Genomic DNA, 15,047 nt, shown 5'->3' with positions numbered 1-15,047 from the left:
GACCACGAGGAGCTATGCCAAGTTCTCTAATGCCAGAAAAGCCCGCCAAAGCGTGCTTTATGAGTGTTAGGATAATGAATCGCACTTTTACATAGCAAATGAGCACAGTCAGTGGAGTGCAGGAGTAGACTATGGGGAGGAACAGAGTAGGAGATAGGTGACATCACAATGGGGGGTATGTATGAAAGTAGTGCAGCTCATTGGAGGACAGTGGCATCTGTTAGGTGTCAGTTAGAGATCATGGAAAGAGGTGTGTCAACAGGTAGGCCAGGGAAAGCCAAGAAATGGAAGGTGTATACTGTGGATAACACCAAAGTTTCTTGCTGAGCGGGTATGCGCGCGCCTGTAAACTTGAGTAAGACAGAGTGCGCACGTGGAAGCTTGAGTGCGCGCGTGGAAGCTTGAGTGTGCGCGTTTAAGCCAGAGTAAGCATGTATAAGGCTGTTGCAAGACCTCTAAACCTGTTTGCGCAAGTTTTAGTCCGTCTAAGCATGTATGCACGTGTGTGAGCTGCTGTGAGTGTGTTTTCACTGCTATGCGCGTCGCTCCCCCTGAGGAAACAGAAAGGAAAAAGGAAGCACAACAAATAGCAGGAAGCTACCAGGTGATACTAGCAGAGCTAGCAGGTGAAAACAATCCGAATCAGGCAATAACACAGGCAGAACACTAGCCTAGCCCAGCCCAGCACTTAAAACTCTGCAAACAATAGAGCAGTTTGTTTCTCACAAGAGACACTGAAACACTGGAGTATGCTACTAGAAGTGAAAACTGAAAAAGCTTCACTCAGACAAAAAATGCTAGGGGCTGCCATTGCTGTTATAAGATGACATATGCAACATGCTGAGGGTGGTGATAATGCAAATGCTGCCGGACAACCCACAATGAGGAGACAGAGAACAGTGTACAGGCCCAGGGTCACATGAGCTGGAGATAGTGGAGCACTATAGAGTGGACAGAGACCTCCTGCAGCAAATAGTTGAGCTGTGCAGGCCATGCCTCACACACAGAACCAACAGAGGGGAACCCATCCCAGTGGAAACCAAGGTATGTGTTGGCCTAAGAATACTAGCAACAGGTACCTTTCAGAGACCAACTGGTGATATGATGGGGATCTCACAGGCATCAGCAGCTAGGGTACTGCACCAGTTCCTGGATGCCATGTCAGCACATGTCAGTGATCATGTATATTTCCCCAATTCTCATGAGGTATTGGCCAGCAATATGCGTCCCTTCCAGCAAATAGCAGAATACCCTGAGGTAGTGGGTGCAATAGACTGCACGCATATACGCATCAAAGCACCAGCCAGTGAGCGGGGTAGGGCCTACATTAACCGCAAGGGCTTCCCCTCCATCAACTGCCAGGTTGTGTGTGATGCCCAGGGCATAATAATGAATGTGTGTGCTGGCTGCCCTGGAAGCTACCATGATTCCCTTATCTGGCATCTGACGCAGCTGTACCAGACATTTGCCAATGGAGACATCCAACATGGTCACTTAGTGGGGGATGCTGGCTAAGCACTGGAGCCGTGGCTGATGACACCCATCAGAAATGCACACACACCTGAACAAGAATGACATAATGAGGCACACGCACAAACACAAAATGTAATCGAGCGTGTGTTTGGGTTGCTCAAGTCACGGATCCGGTGCCTGGACACATCTGGTGGAGCCTTGCAATACTCACCAACTACATGCACCCAAATTGTCATGGTATGTGCTATGCTACATAATATGATCCTGCGAAAACAGCTGCAACAGGACCAGCATAGGCCTGGGCCAAACAGCCCCCCACCAGTGCCAAGGCCATTACAGGCAGAGCGTGACTCGGAGGAGGAACAACCTGAGCCTGCTCCAGTAGGCAGAAGGAGGCATGCCCAGTATGCCTTGGCCTTGGCAAAGAGGCAATGCATAGCACATACACTGGCTCAGTAGGAGCCCTGGAAATGATACCTCTCTCTGACTCGCACATATAGTAAAAGGGATGCCTAACTTGACACTACCTGTTTCCAAACATGTATAGGGAGTGTAGTATGCTCATCCAACATAGGCAGCCCTGCAGCACAACCCGAGACATGATTGCCATGTGTTAAGCAGTGTAAGGTAGTGCTAAACAGCATCTACCACCATATCGTATATGCAAACTTGATGACCTTCAATAGCATCCTACCCTCACCAAACATGAGGCCACAATATGAAGACAAGATGATCAATTACAACAATTGGCTTAAGTATTGGTGTCAGTGGAAGGGGATTCAATGCCTGTCAGCCTGGAATGAGATGCTCGACAAGACATCATGCTTTGCTCGGGATGGATGTCACCTATCACCTGTGGCCTATTGGATATTGCCAAAGGCTCTTGTCACCCCCATAGTGCCTTTTCTAGGTAAGGCTCAAAAGACAAACCCACCTCCATAGGTATCACAAGGGATAAGAAAGTATAAATAATCCTACTCAATGCCAGAAGTCTAAACTGCAAGATGCATGCACTCCAAACACTCCTCAGCATGGAGAATGTTGATATCTGTGCAGTAAGTGAAACCTGGTTCAAGGCTCCCAAGGGCACCCTAGAATTCACAGGTACACCTCATACCATGCTTTACAGCTGCAAAACATGGAACAAACTACAAAAGGAGGGTGAGTATCAATATTTGTCAAAGATACCCACACCCCCAGGTTGGTGGCACAGCATGAAGCATCAGAGACTACCCATGTGTAACCAACAGTGTGTAAAACCACCTTCCAGTTCATAGCCTGCTACAGACCACCCTCCTAAACCCAGGAACCACACTTGGCCAACTGGAGAACACATGAAAATATGAAGATCTCCCCAAACAACATTATATTAGGCGGCTTCAACTACCCAAACATACACTGGGAGCATTACCCTAACTCCAACACCCTAGGCTAAAGGTTCCCAGAATATATAAACCAAAATGCTATGGAACAACTTGCTACCACTCCCACAAGAGGGGAAAACATACTGGACCTGATCATCACCAACATGGGGACTCTATGCCCAAGACCAGAAGTGTATTGCTCACTGGTACGATCACACCAGATAGTAATCTCACTGGATATTCACATCCCCACCCCAGCCCATGGCCAGAAAACCACAGTGAAAAATGTTCACTAAAGCATATGTCACACACCTCAAAACTGAGGTGGAATCCTTCACAGCCCCTGTGTCTGTGGAAAATATGGCCCAGACCTCATAACCCTTTATAAATGCATTCTATGAACACCGTTAGGAATGCATGGATCATGCAATCCCAAATAAAACCAAGTCCCAATCCTCCAAAGGCATGCATCCTGTTTGGTGGACCCCAGCCATAAACAAACCATACAATACAAGGAGGAAGCTACTATATGAGAGATCCAAATCACAAAAAGGGAAGCCATCTCTGACCAGTATTATTGAAAAGCAACGTCGACACATAAAATTGTCTAAGGCCATCTGTGAGATAAAAATCGTACAGGACACTAAGGATAATCACAAGGCATTCTTTACTTATTGTAGGAACCTGTGTGGGAATCCCCAAATATGCTCAGAATTAGTCCAAAATGACAAACAATACAACAAACCCACAGACATTGCCAACATCCAAGCTGACAGGTTCAGTGCAAACCTCCCCCCCCTCCCCACCAAAAGGGCAAATATCTATCCCAGCAGAGTGCTGGCCCCCTGACATCACAGATGCTTAGGTAACAGCCAGCCTCTCCAAAGCAAAACACACAGCATCACTGAGACCAGACGGTGTCCTGGGCTGTGTCCAACATGAACCCCAAGAAGAATTGCACACACACATAAAACCACTGTTCAGTGTTAGCCTTAACACACGATATGTACCCAAAGAGCAATGTACAGCAACAGTGGACCCTCTCCACAAAGGTGGTGCCTACACGGATACTGCAAACAATTGCCCCAGAAGCCTGACTAGGTTGGCCTGCAAAGCTATGGAAAGGATCATCATGGACCTCAGAAATAAACATATTGGGGACACACAGACACTGGATTCTACGCATTTTGGCATTGTTAAGGGCAGATCCTGCCTCTTAAACCTGGTTGAGTCATTTGAAACAGTCACCAAGGCCATTGACGAGGGGATGGTGGTCCATACAGCCTACCCGGACCTTGCAAAAGCCTTCCATACAGTATCCCACTTGGTCATCATAGATAAGACCACCAGCTTCAATAGAAACCCCTTTGTCACTAGATGGGTTGCAAACTGGCTCAAGGACAGAACCCACATGCTCTGAAATGCTGGAGCCATGTCAGACCACAAACCAGCTACAAGTGGCATCCCACAAGGCTCAGTCCTGGGACCTCCCTTGTTTGGCATATATTTATCAGAGGTACAGGCCAACACAGAAGGACTGTTGGTGAACACGTTTGTAGATGACTGCAAACTGGGCACCATAATTGACCCTCCAGCTGACACAAGCATCCTACAAAAGGGCCTCATAGAAACAGACAACTGGTGCCAGAGCCATGTCCTGAAGCTAAACACAAAACAGTGTATGGTCCTCCCCTTTGTCAAAAACTAAGTGCCCAGACTCTGCTACACTTTGCTGTGAAGGAAAGGTTAGCTTGCTTTTATTTTTTGTATTACTGTATTGCCTTTCTATATTTTGAATACTGTAGTTTGTTTTCTTTACCTTGTGTTTTGCTTGCAATCTGTTTTAACAGCATATTAAAACTTCAAAAGAGACCACAGCTCTCTCTGTTCTGAGTCAGGCAGAAATAAGAACTGATTAATTAAGGACTCATTCATAAGACAGAAGAGGTCACTTAAAGTTAATCACTTGTTAACAGAGGGGGTGGAGCTAGGAACTAAAATTTCTATTTAAGGAGTAAACTAAAACATTTCAAAGCCTTACCAGAAAGGCTCATCCAGACTCTGCTACATTTTGCTGTGAAGGAAAGGTTAGTTTGCTCTTATTTTTTGTATTACTGTATTGCCTTTCTATATTTTGAATACTGTAGTTTGTTTTCTTTACCTTGTGTTTTGCTTGCATTCTGTTTTAACAGCATATTAAAACTTCAAAAGAGACCACAGCTCTCTCTGTTCTGAGTCAGGCAGAAATAAGAACTGATTAATTAAGGACTCATTCATAAGACAGAAGAGGTCACTTAAGGTTAATCACTTGTTAACAGAGGGGTGGAGCTAGGAACTAAAATTTCTATTTATGGAGTAAACTCAAACATTTCAGAGCTTTACCAGAAAGGCTCATCCAGACTCTGCTACACTTTGCTGTGAAGGAAAGGTTAGTTTGCTTTTATTTTTGTATTACTGTATTGCCTTTCTATATTTTGAATACTGTAGTTTGTTTTCTTTACCTTGTGTTTTGCTTGCATTCTGTTTGAACAGCATATTAAAACTTCAAAAGAGACCACAGCTCTCTGTTCTGAGTCAGGCAGAAATAAGAACTGATTAATTAAGGACTCATTCATAAGACAGAAGAGGTCACTTAAGGTTAATCACTTGTTAACAGAGGGGGTGGAGCTAGTAACTAAAATTTCTATTTAAGGAGTAAACTCAAACATTTCAGAGCTTTACCAGAAAGGCTCATCCAGACTCTCCTACACTTTGCTGTGAAGGAAAGGTTAGTTTGCTTTTATTTTTTGTATTACTGTATTGCCTTTCTATATTTTGAATACTGTAGTTTGTTTTCTTTACCTTGTGTTTTGCTTGCATTCTGTTTGAACAGCATATTAAAACTTCAAAAGAGACCACAGCTCTCTCTGTTTTGAGTCAGGCAGGAATAAGAACTGATTAATTAAGGACTCATTCATAAGACAGAAGATGTCACTTAAGGTTAATCACTTGTTAACAGAGGGGGTGGAGCTAGGAACTACAATTTCTATTTAAGGAGTAAACTAAAACATTTCAGAGCTTTACCAGAAAGGCTCATCCAGACTCTGCTACACTTTGCTGTGAAGGAAAGGTTAGTTTGCTTTTATTTTTTGTATTACTGTATTGCCTTTCTATATTTTGAATACTGTAGTTTGTTTTCTTTACCTTGTGTTTTGCTTGCATTCTGTTTTAACAGCATATTAAAACTTCAAAAGAGACCACAGCTCTCTCTGTTCTGAGTCAGGCAGAAATAAGAACTGATTAATTAAGGACTCATTCATAAGACAGAAGAGGTCACTTAAGGTTAATCACTTGTTAACAGAGGGGGTGGTGCTAGGAACTAAAATTTCTATTTAAGGAGTAAACTAAAACATTTCAGAGCTTTACCAGAAAGGCTCATCCAGACTCTGCTACACTTTGCTGTGAAGGAAAGGTTAGCTTGCTTTTATTTTTTGTATTACTGTATTGCCTTTCTATATTTTGAATACTGTAGTTTGTTTTCTTTACCTTGTGTTTTGCTTGCATTCTGTTTGAACAGCATATTAAAACTTCAAAAGACACCACAGCTCTCTGTTCTGAGTCAGGCAGAAATAAGAACTGATTAATTAAGGACTCATTCATAAGACAGAAGAGGTCACTTAAGGTTAATCACTTGTTAACAGAGGGGGTGGAGCTAGGAACTAAAATTTCTATTTAAGGAGTAAACTAAAACATTTCAGAGCTTTACCAGAAAGGCTCATCCAGACTCTGCTACACTTTGCTGTGAAGGAAAGGTTAGTTTGCTTTTATTTTTTGTATTACTGTATTGCCTTTCTATATTTTGAATACTGCAGTTTGTTTTCTTTACCTTGTGTTTTGCTTGCATTCTGTTTTAACAGCATATTAAAACTTCAAAAGAGATCACAGCTCTCTCTGTTCTGAGTCAGGCAGAATTTTTCCCTCCCTCCCACCCATTTAAGTTGTCTTGTTAAATACCACTGTCTTTCTAGTTGCCCGCCTCTTATGTTAATCTGACCATATATCTCATTTCTCTCTACTTTCACTGGCTTATGTGAGTAATCACAGAATCATCATTTTTGAAATCCCACCCCATCAATTATTTAAATTTATTGGCCATCCTACAGTATTTCATAGTACCAAAATACAAAAGTGACCACCCCTTTCAATCCATCTTGCTGTTTTAAAAATAGTAACTCTCCACTAAACCTTAACTTTTTAAACAGGTAAAACTCAAGTTACCTACTTTCACATCTAACTTCTCTAGTGCACACTGCAGAGTGCATTCTTTTCAATCTTACCTTTAAGCATCCCTGTGACTAGCACTTTCTCTAATACCTGCTGGAAAGCACTAGGAAGCCTTAAACTCATACAAACACAGAACTCTCCTTGTTAACAAGGAGAAATTAATAGTAGACACTAAACAGCCGATAATTGCAAAGTGCCTTGCTAAGGAAACAGCTCCTATACTTTACAAAGAAAAAAAAAAAAGCCCCAAACCAGGCATGTCCAAGGGTCAGCTTCCGGTGATTTCTCCTGTCCACCTGGTGAATCTGGGCATACTGGGGCAATGCAGCAATTGCCTCATGTACACAGACAACCCTCTCCTCCTACCACCCAACACAAGCTGTGAGAGATGCACTTACATAGCCAAAATGGAAGCAAAGCTCTCTCCACCCAAGATTGTGCTAAACAGTCAAGAGGAGAAGGTTAACACCCACACTACACCTCAAGCAACACATAGCCCTTCTAAACCCGCACCACCAACACCCACATAGAGCAACACTAAATCCACATATGCAGAGGCCCTTAACTGTAACCTGCCCAAGCAACAAAGACCTCTGAAGCTGAAACGCAAACAAACACCAATCACAACCAATGTGTCACATAGTTCACAACACCAGTGTGCCACCCAGCAACAGCCCCTAAGGCAAGACAATGTACCTAACACTTTAGTCATAGGTGACTCTATAGTCCAGCACACTGATGTCCCTCTCACCAGGTTGAATAAGGAGAAAATTACAGTCAGCTGCCTGTCGGGTGCCAGGATCCGCCACATAACGCATGCACTCAAGTCACTCCACAACAAGTACAAATATGACTCTGTCATTGTCCATGTTGGAGTGAATGACTTGAGACGTACCTCCCTGGACTACATGAAAAGAGACATGGAAGAGCTCTCGGATCATGTGGCCCAGGCAGGTATGACCCTAGCCCTGAGTAGCATCCTGCCTTCACCCAGATACCACAATATAAGGATAAAATTATTGACTTCATCAATTGGCTAAGCTTATGGTGTCATTCAAAGGGGATCCAGTATCTGTCTGCCTGGGATGACATGATTGACAGACCACGATGCTTTGCCAGAGATGGTCTGCACCTGTCGCCCCTGGGATTCAGGTTACTGGCTAAGGCTCTTGCCACCTCTATAGTGCCTTTTTTAAGCAAACTTCAAAGGACAAAACCACCACCGTAACAGGTACAAGCATGCAAAATCTGAAGGTAATGCTACTCAATGCTAGAAGTCTAAACCTCAAAATGCACTCTCTCGAGGCACTCCTAAAATGGAGAACATCGATATCTGTGCAGTAACTGAGACCTGGTTCAAGGCTCCAGAGAGCACCCTGCAATACCAGGCTACAACTCTTACCACACTTTTCGGCCACCAAACCAGGACCGAAACACTAAAGGTGGAGGAGTGTCAAAATTCACCAAGGATATTCACACCACCAGGCTAGTTGGCCAACACAATGTGTCTGAAATTCTCCAAGTGCAACTAACACTAGGTAAGACTGCAATCCAAATTGTAGCTTGCTACAGATCCTCCAGCATACCCCAAGATTCTCACTACACCTTTCTAAACATACTGGAAAATATTAAGATAGAACTAAACACCCTAATACTGGGTGATTTTAACTACCCTGCCATTAACTGGGAAAACTACTCATGTCCAAACACCTTTGCGCAACGGTTCTTGGAATTCATAAATTCCAACGCCCTGGATCAACTAATCCATAGTCCCACCAGGGCTCCAATATCCTAGACCTGGTCATTACCAACATGGGAAATCAATGATCCATACCTATGGTCACCCCCTCGTTAGTCAGGTCTGACCATAAGCTAATCACCCTTAACATCCACATCCCCCCCCCACCCCCCCGTAAAAAAACCACCAAAAAAAAATTTTCCAAAACCAACTTCATGCTACTCAAGTAAGAAGTGACAAACTTCATGACACCCATGCAGACGGGAACTGAATGTTCAACTGCTGAATCTTACACTAAGGCACTGTACGAGCACATCCACTCATGCATGAATCATGCTATCCCAAATAGAACCAAAATGCTCTCATCCAAAAAAAGGAAGCCAATCTGGTGGTCCCCTGCCATAAACAAACTTTACAACAAAAGGAAGAAACTTTTGCAAAAAAGAGGAAAATCCCAGGATGCAAAAAACTCCCTTACTAGCCCCAGTAAGAAACTGAGATGCCTCATAAAATCCTCCAAAGCTAGTTATGAAAATAAAATTGCCAAAGATAACCACAAAGCATTCTATAACTATGTCAAGAATCTAAATGGCAATGCTCAGATCTGCTCTGAGCTAAAACAGAATGGCATTAAATATACTGATCCAAAGGATATTGCCAATATCCTGGCAGATTGATTCAGTGCCAACTTCACCCCCCTCTCACTCCCTAAATGGCCCATCTCAATACCGGAAGATTGCCAAATTCCAGTAATAACGGCCACACAGGTACAAAACGCACTCTCTAAAGCCAAGAATACAGCAACCATGGGACCAGATGACATCCCGGACTGTGTACTACATGAACTACAATATGAACTGGCACCTCACCTAAGTGTCATGTTTAATCATAGCCTCACCTCAGGTTTCGTGCCCACTGAGTGGCGCAGAGCTACAGTTATCCCAATCCACAAGGGGGGGGAATCCACCTTGGATCCCGGAAACTACCATCCCATCAGTCTGACAAGCCTTATCTGCAAGGCCATGGAGTGTATTATCATGGAACTTATAAACAAAGACATTGGCAACCTTCAAACACTGGACCCCACCCAGTTTGGGTTTGTGAAGGGCCGATCTTGTCTCCTGAACCTGATTGACTTCTTTGAATCAGTCTCCAGAGCCATGGACAAGGGCAAGGTGGTCCACACAGCCTATCTAGACCTTGCCAAGGCCTTTGACACCATCCCCCACCCTGGAATCATAGATAAACTTACTAAGTTGGGCATTAATCCCTATGTCACTCAATGGGTTGCTAAATGGCTTACTGATAGAACCCACACTGTAAAAGTAGCCGACTCCAAATCCAGCTCCAGACAAGTGGAGTACCTCAGGGTTCAGTCCTGGGGCTGCTCTTGTTTGGCATCTACTTCTCTGAAGTACAGGTCAACACTAAGGGACTCTGGCTAACAAAGTTTGCAGATGACTGCAAACTGGGAGCCATTATTGAATCCCCAAATGATGTGGATACTCTACAAAAGGGCCTTACAGAAACAGATGCTTGGTGCCAGAGCCATGGGCTTGAGCTCAATGCCAAGAAATGTATTGTTATTCCCTTTGGGGAAAAACATGTATCCATGAATTACCATATAGGTGGCAGTACACTAAACACAGAAAGTGTGATAAGAGACTTAGGGACACAGGTGGACAGTGGTCTCAACTTCGATAACCACATCGCCACAACAGTCAGGAAATCCTTCTATGTGGCACACCTCATCACGAAGGGCTTTTCATCCAGAAAAAAGGAGGTCATTGTCCCACTGTACTCATCCCTCATTAGACCCATTATAGAATACAATGCCCCATTTGGTATGTACCTCTCAAGACATCTGCAACAAGTGGAAAGGCCTCAGAAATACCTCACTAAAAGAATCAGAGGCCTAAAGCAGATGCCCTACGCTGACCGCCTTAAAAATCTCCAGCTATACTCTGTCGCATATCGTCTACTCAGAGGTGATCTCTGCTTAACATACAAGGCCATGTCAAACCCAGAGCTGTTGGACATGCTACACTTAAAGAAATCCCAATCCCTCAGAGCTACATGCTCCATGGATCTAAACCTTGTCATCACAATAAACAAAACATGCTGGAGGGATAGGTTCCTGACCCAGAGACTCCCCAGACTCTGGAATAGATTGCCCATACATGTCAAGCAGAGTGCCTCTTTAAACCTCTTCAAGAGGAACCTTGACGATTGGATGGGAGAAAGGAAATTCACCCCAGGGATCACGTCAGTCGCCCTGCTAGACAGGTGTCCAGGAAAGTAAATAATGTGGGAAGAAATAGCCAGGGAATTGTTATGGCTAGGCTTGTATAGGCCCTAGGGCTGATAGCCTAGTACCAACCTATGAACCTATATGTGGTAACCCATTAAGTATGGAAGAAGTGATAAGGGACCTGGGGACCCAAGTCGATAGCAATCTCACATTCAACAACCATGTGGCCAAAGTGTTCAGAGAAACATTTCATATAGCCCACCTAATCATGAAGGTAATCACATCTACATCAGTGGAGGTCTTTGTGCCTCTTAACTCATCCCTCATCAGGCCCATAATTGAGTACAATGCCCCTTGTGGGATGTACCTTTTCAGACACCTGCAGCAGCTGGAAAGACCACAAAAGTACCTCACCATGTGGATCAAAGGGCTCAAACACATGCCATTCACAGCCTGGTTAAAGAAACTGCAGCTCCACTCAGTGGCATACTGCCTGCCCAGAGGCAATCTGTGCCAGATGTATAAAGCCATGTCCAACCTGGAATCAATGGACATGCTGCACCTTGGAAAATCAGAATCCCATCAAGCTATGCGCTCAAGAGACCTGAACCTCAGGGCTGAAATAAATAGTACATGCTGGAGTGACAGATCCATAACCCAGAGGCTACCCCCACTCTTGAGTAAACTCCCACTCCAGGTTAGCCAGAGTCCCTCATTGGCTCTCTTCAAGAGGAATCCTGATGAGTGGATGGGAGATTGTAGGTTTACCCTGGGTATCACTTCTATGTCACTGTTAGCCAGAGGCACAGTATACTAACCATGAAAAATGTAATGGCAAACTCCACTTACAATGTGTGTTGAAAGCCAAACACACTCTGGCTAGGATTATAAATGTCCTAGGGCCGAGAGCCTAGTATGAACCTATGAACAGAATCACATACACCAACTAGTACAACTGTGGTCACTGTGGAGTAATGTTTGCCAATGTCCACCCAAGTTGGTGAATACACAGCAATGTCGGACAAGCCTGGTTTAAGTAGGCCATAGCTGAACAAAATGCAACATGCTCATAGTTGCCCAACTGGCCCTTAACTAGTCTGGTCTGCTCAGTATGAGCATTTACAGCAGTGATGGGACTCAAACCCATGATACTGTGCACCATAGTGAAAGTACTGAACCACTTCACCATGACAGTATTGCAGTGTTCAGCCAGTATGAGAGAATGTTGCCAAGTCCTTGCAAACTATCCCATGGAAACCCTGCATGCACAGCATAATCCCTATTGAGTTATGACACAAAGGAGTCTGGCAGTAATAACACAACATGACTTCCAACACACACAGTATTAATGTCAATATTGGTCATGTTCAAACACAACCACAAATGTAGTGAACTTCAGATCACAAAATATGGAAAGGTCACACTGGGCATAATCACACACTTGGATAAATGAGACACATGTCAGGCAACAAACCATGGAAAGCCTGAACTGGGCATGCTCACACACTTAGGCCATGTCTGAGTACAGCAGTCAGTCACTCACTCATATCTGGCAGTTGTAAGTGTTAAGCCAGGAACCTCCCACGATCCAGCAATCCACCCTGCGCACACAGTTAAATGACAACAGACATATATATTAATATACCAGAACCCTTTCATGATCAAACATGTTACGCAGATACACACGTTGTTCACAGAAACTGTGAAAGCTATGGCAATAAAGACCTGCAAACAGTAGCAGCAACAAATATTGTGCATCCCCAACATAAACATAGGTGCAGAGGTGAATACTAGGCTGTCTGCCCTGGGGAATTCATAAGCCTAGGCAGAGTGTATTTGGCATCTGCCTCCCCAGTAGAGTAGCCTGCTGCGCCTCTGTAAAGTAGGTCACAGAAGGCACCCTTTAAGGCTACTTTGCTGTGCCTCTGTCAAGCAGGGACACAGTGGAGATCCCAGGGGTGAATTTGCAATTTCCCATCCATGCGGCTGTATTTTGCTGGAAGAGGGTTGGTGAGGGGCTATGTCTAACTTTAATTGGGATTCAAATTCCAGAGTGAGGGGAGCCTGTGAGTAATGAATCTGTCACTGCAGCATGTCCTATTTATGTTTGTGCTGAGGTTTACATCCCTGGAGTGTGTAGCTGTAAGGGTCTTGGATGCTATGAGGTGGAGCATGCCCATTACTTTTGGGTTTGAAATGGCTGTGTACGTCAGGCATAGATTACCTCTGAGTAGGCATTAAGCAACTGAGTAGAGCTGGAGATCCTTTAGCTGAGTTGCATAGGACATCTGTGTGTAGCCCATGATTCTCTTGGGGAGGTACTGTTGTGTTCACTGTAGTTGCCGCAGGTGTTGGGTAAGGTACACCCCCAAAAGGGGCATTCTAGTCAAACATGGTCCTGATGAGTGAGTAGTAGAGGGCCACAATGACCTCACATGATCTACATGCAAACACCCATGTGAGAAGGAGGGCTATACAAAGTTCTTAGCAATGACTCTCTGTCAATGTGATTAGCAAAGGAGAGGTTATGATCTATCTGTGTCTGTGGGATATTGCTCTGTTATGTAGTAGCTTCCTCCTTCTGTTGTACAGCTTATATATGGCTGGGGTCAACCAGACAGGTCTCCTGTTTTGGAGGAGTCATGGTTTTATGTGGGATAGCATGATCAATGCATACCTGCAGCTGCTCATACAATGCGTTTGTAAAGAATTCTGCAGATTGGTCTGTATTAACCTCCAGCACGGGGCCTCTGAAGTATTCCACCCCAGTCTTCACAAGTGCAAAGTCTGCTTTTGAGAAAATCTTTACAGTGATTTCCTTGGCTGGGTGTGGGGACAGGATATGGATGTCCAGGGAAAGATGATCATGGTCTGATCTTAACAATGACAGTTCTACCTCTGGTGTGGAACATAGAGTCCCCATGTTGGTGATGATCAGGTCCAATATGTATTCCCCCTAGTGGGTGTGGTGACTGGTTGTGCCATAGCACATGGATTCACAAATTGCAGTGGCTGTAGGGTGATGTTGAGGGCTTCAGTAGTATCCCCAGTCAATATTTGTGTAAGTGAAGTCAACCACTATAATGGTGTGTGTGAAGACCTTCATATCCGACACTGTTCCCAGCAAAGCCAAGTGTGGTTACTGGATATGGGTTGGCGGTCTGAACTACACACCAAACCAAAAGGCAGTTTTGCACAATGGTAGGTGTATATGTATGGCCTGTCATGCTTAGTGCAGTGGGACCAACCCAGAGGTGTGTGCATCTGTGATGTATATGGATACACCCCCTACTTGTGTTTTGTGTCACAAGTCCTGTGGTCATGAAGCATGGCATAGAACATAACCTCGCAGTGCCACTGTGCATATGTGACCCTGAACAAGGTTTCTGTGAATGCACAGATATTGTTATCCCCCATACTGAGGGATAGTTAAAGATGTACATTATTCATTGGAAAGACTGATGATGTCAGCACCCTATAAATACAGCAGGAGAAGGGAAATCATCCAGTAATGTGAATAGTGCGCTGTGCTAATGCGTCTATCTCAAGTATCATAACATAGTTAGGTAGGGGGGTTTGAATCCTGCAAATGCTGTGTGTGTTTGGGGGTGGGCAGGGGTGTGTGTATGTCTGCATTTCTTTGTGAAAGGAATGGCCATTTTGAAGACTGGGATAACACACTAAAAGATGTACATTTTTATTTGGAAACACTGATGATGTCAGCACCCTATAAATACAGCAGGAGAAGGGAACTCATCCAGTAATGCGAATAGCACACTGCGCTAATGTGTCTATCTCAAGTATCATAACATAGTTAGGTAGGGGTTTGAATCCTGCAAACGCTGTGTGTGGGGGGGTGTATGTATGTCTGCAATTCTTTGTGAAAGGAATGGCCATTTTGAAGACTGGGATAACATACTAAAAGATGTACATTCTTCTTTGGAAACACTGATGATGA

The sequence above is a fragment of the Protopterus annectens genome, chromosome 4.part1 (genome assembly GCF_019279795.1).
Source record: "Protopterus annectens isolate FY-2018-M chromosome 4.part1, PAN1.0, whole genome shotgun sequence".
NCBI lineage: Eukaryota > Metazoa > Chordata > Ceratodontiformes > Protopteridae > Protopterus > Protopterus annectens.
Note: the sequence above shows the minus strand (reverse complement) of the source record.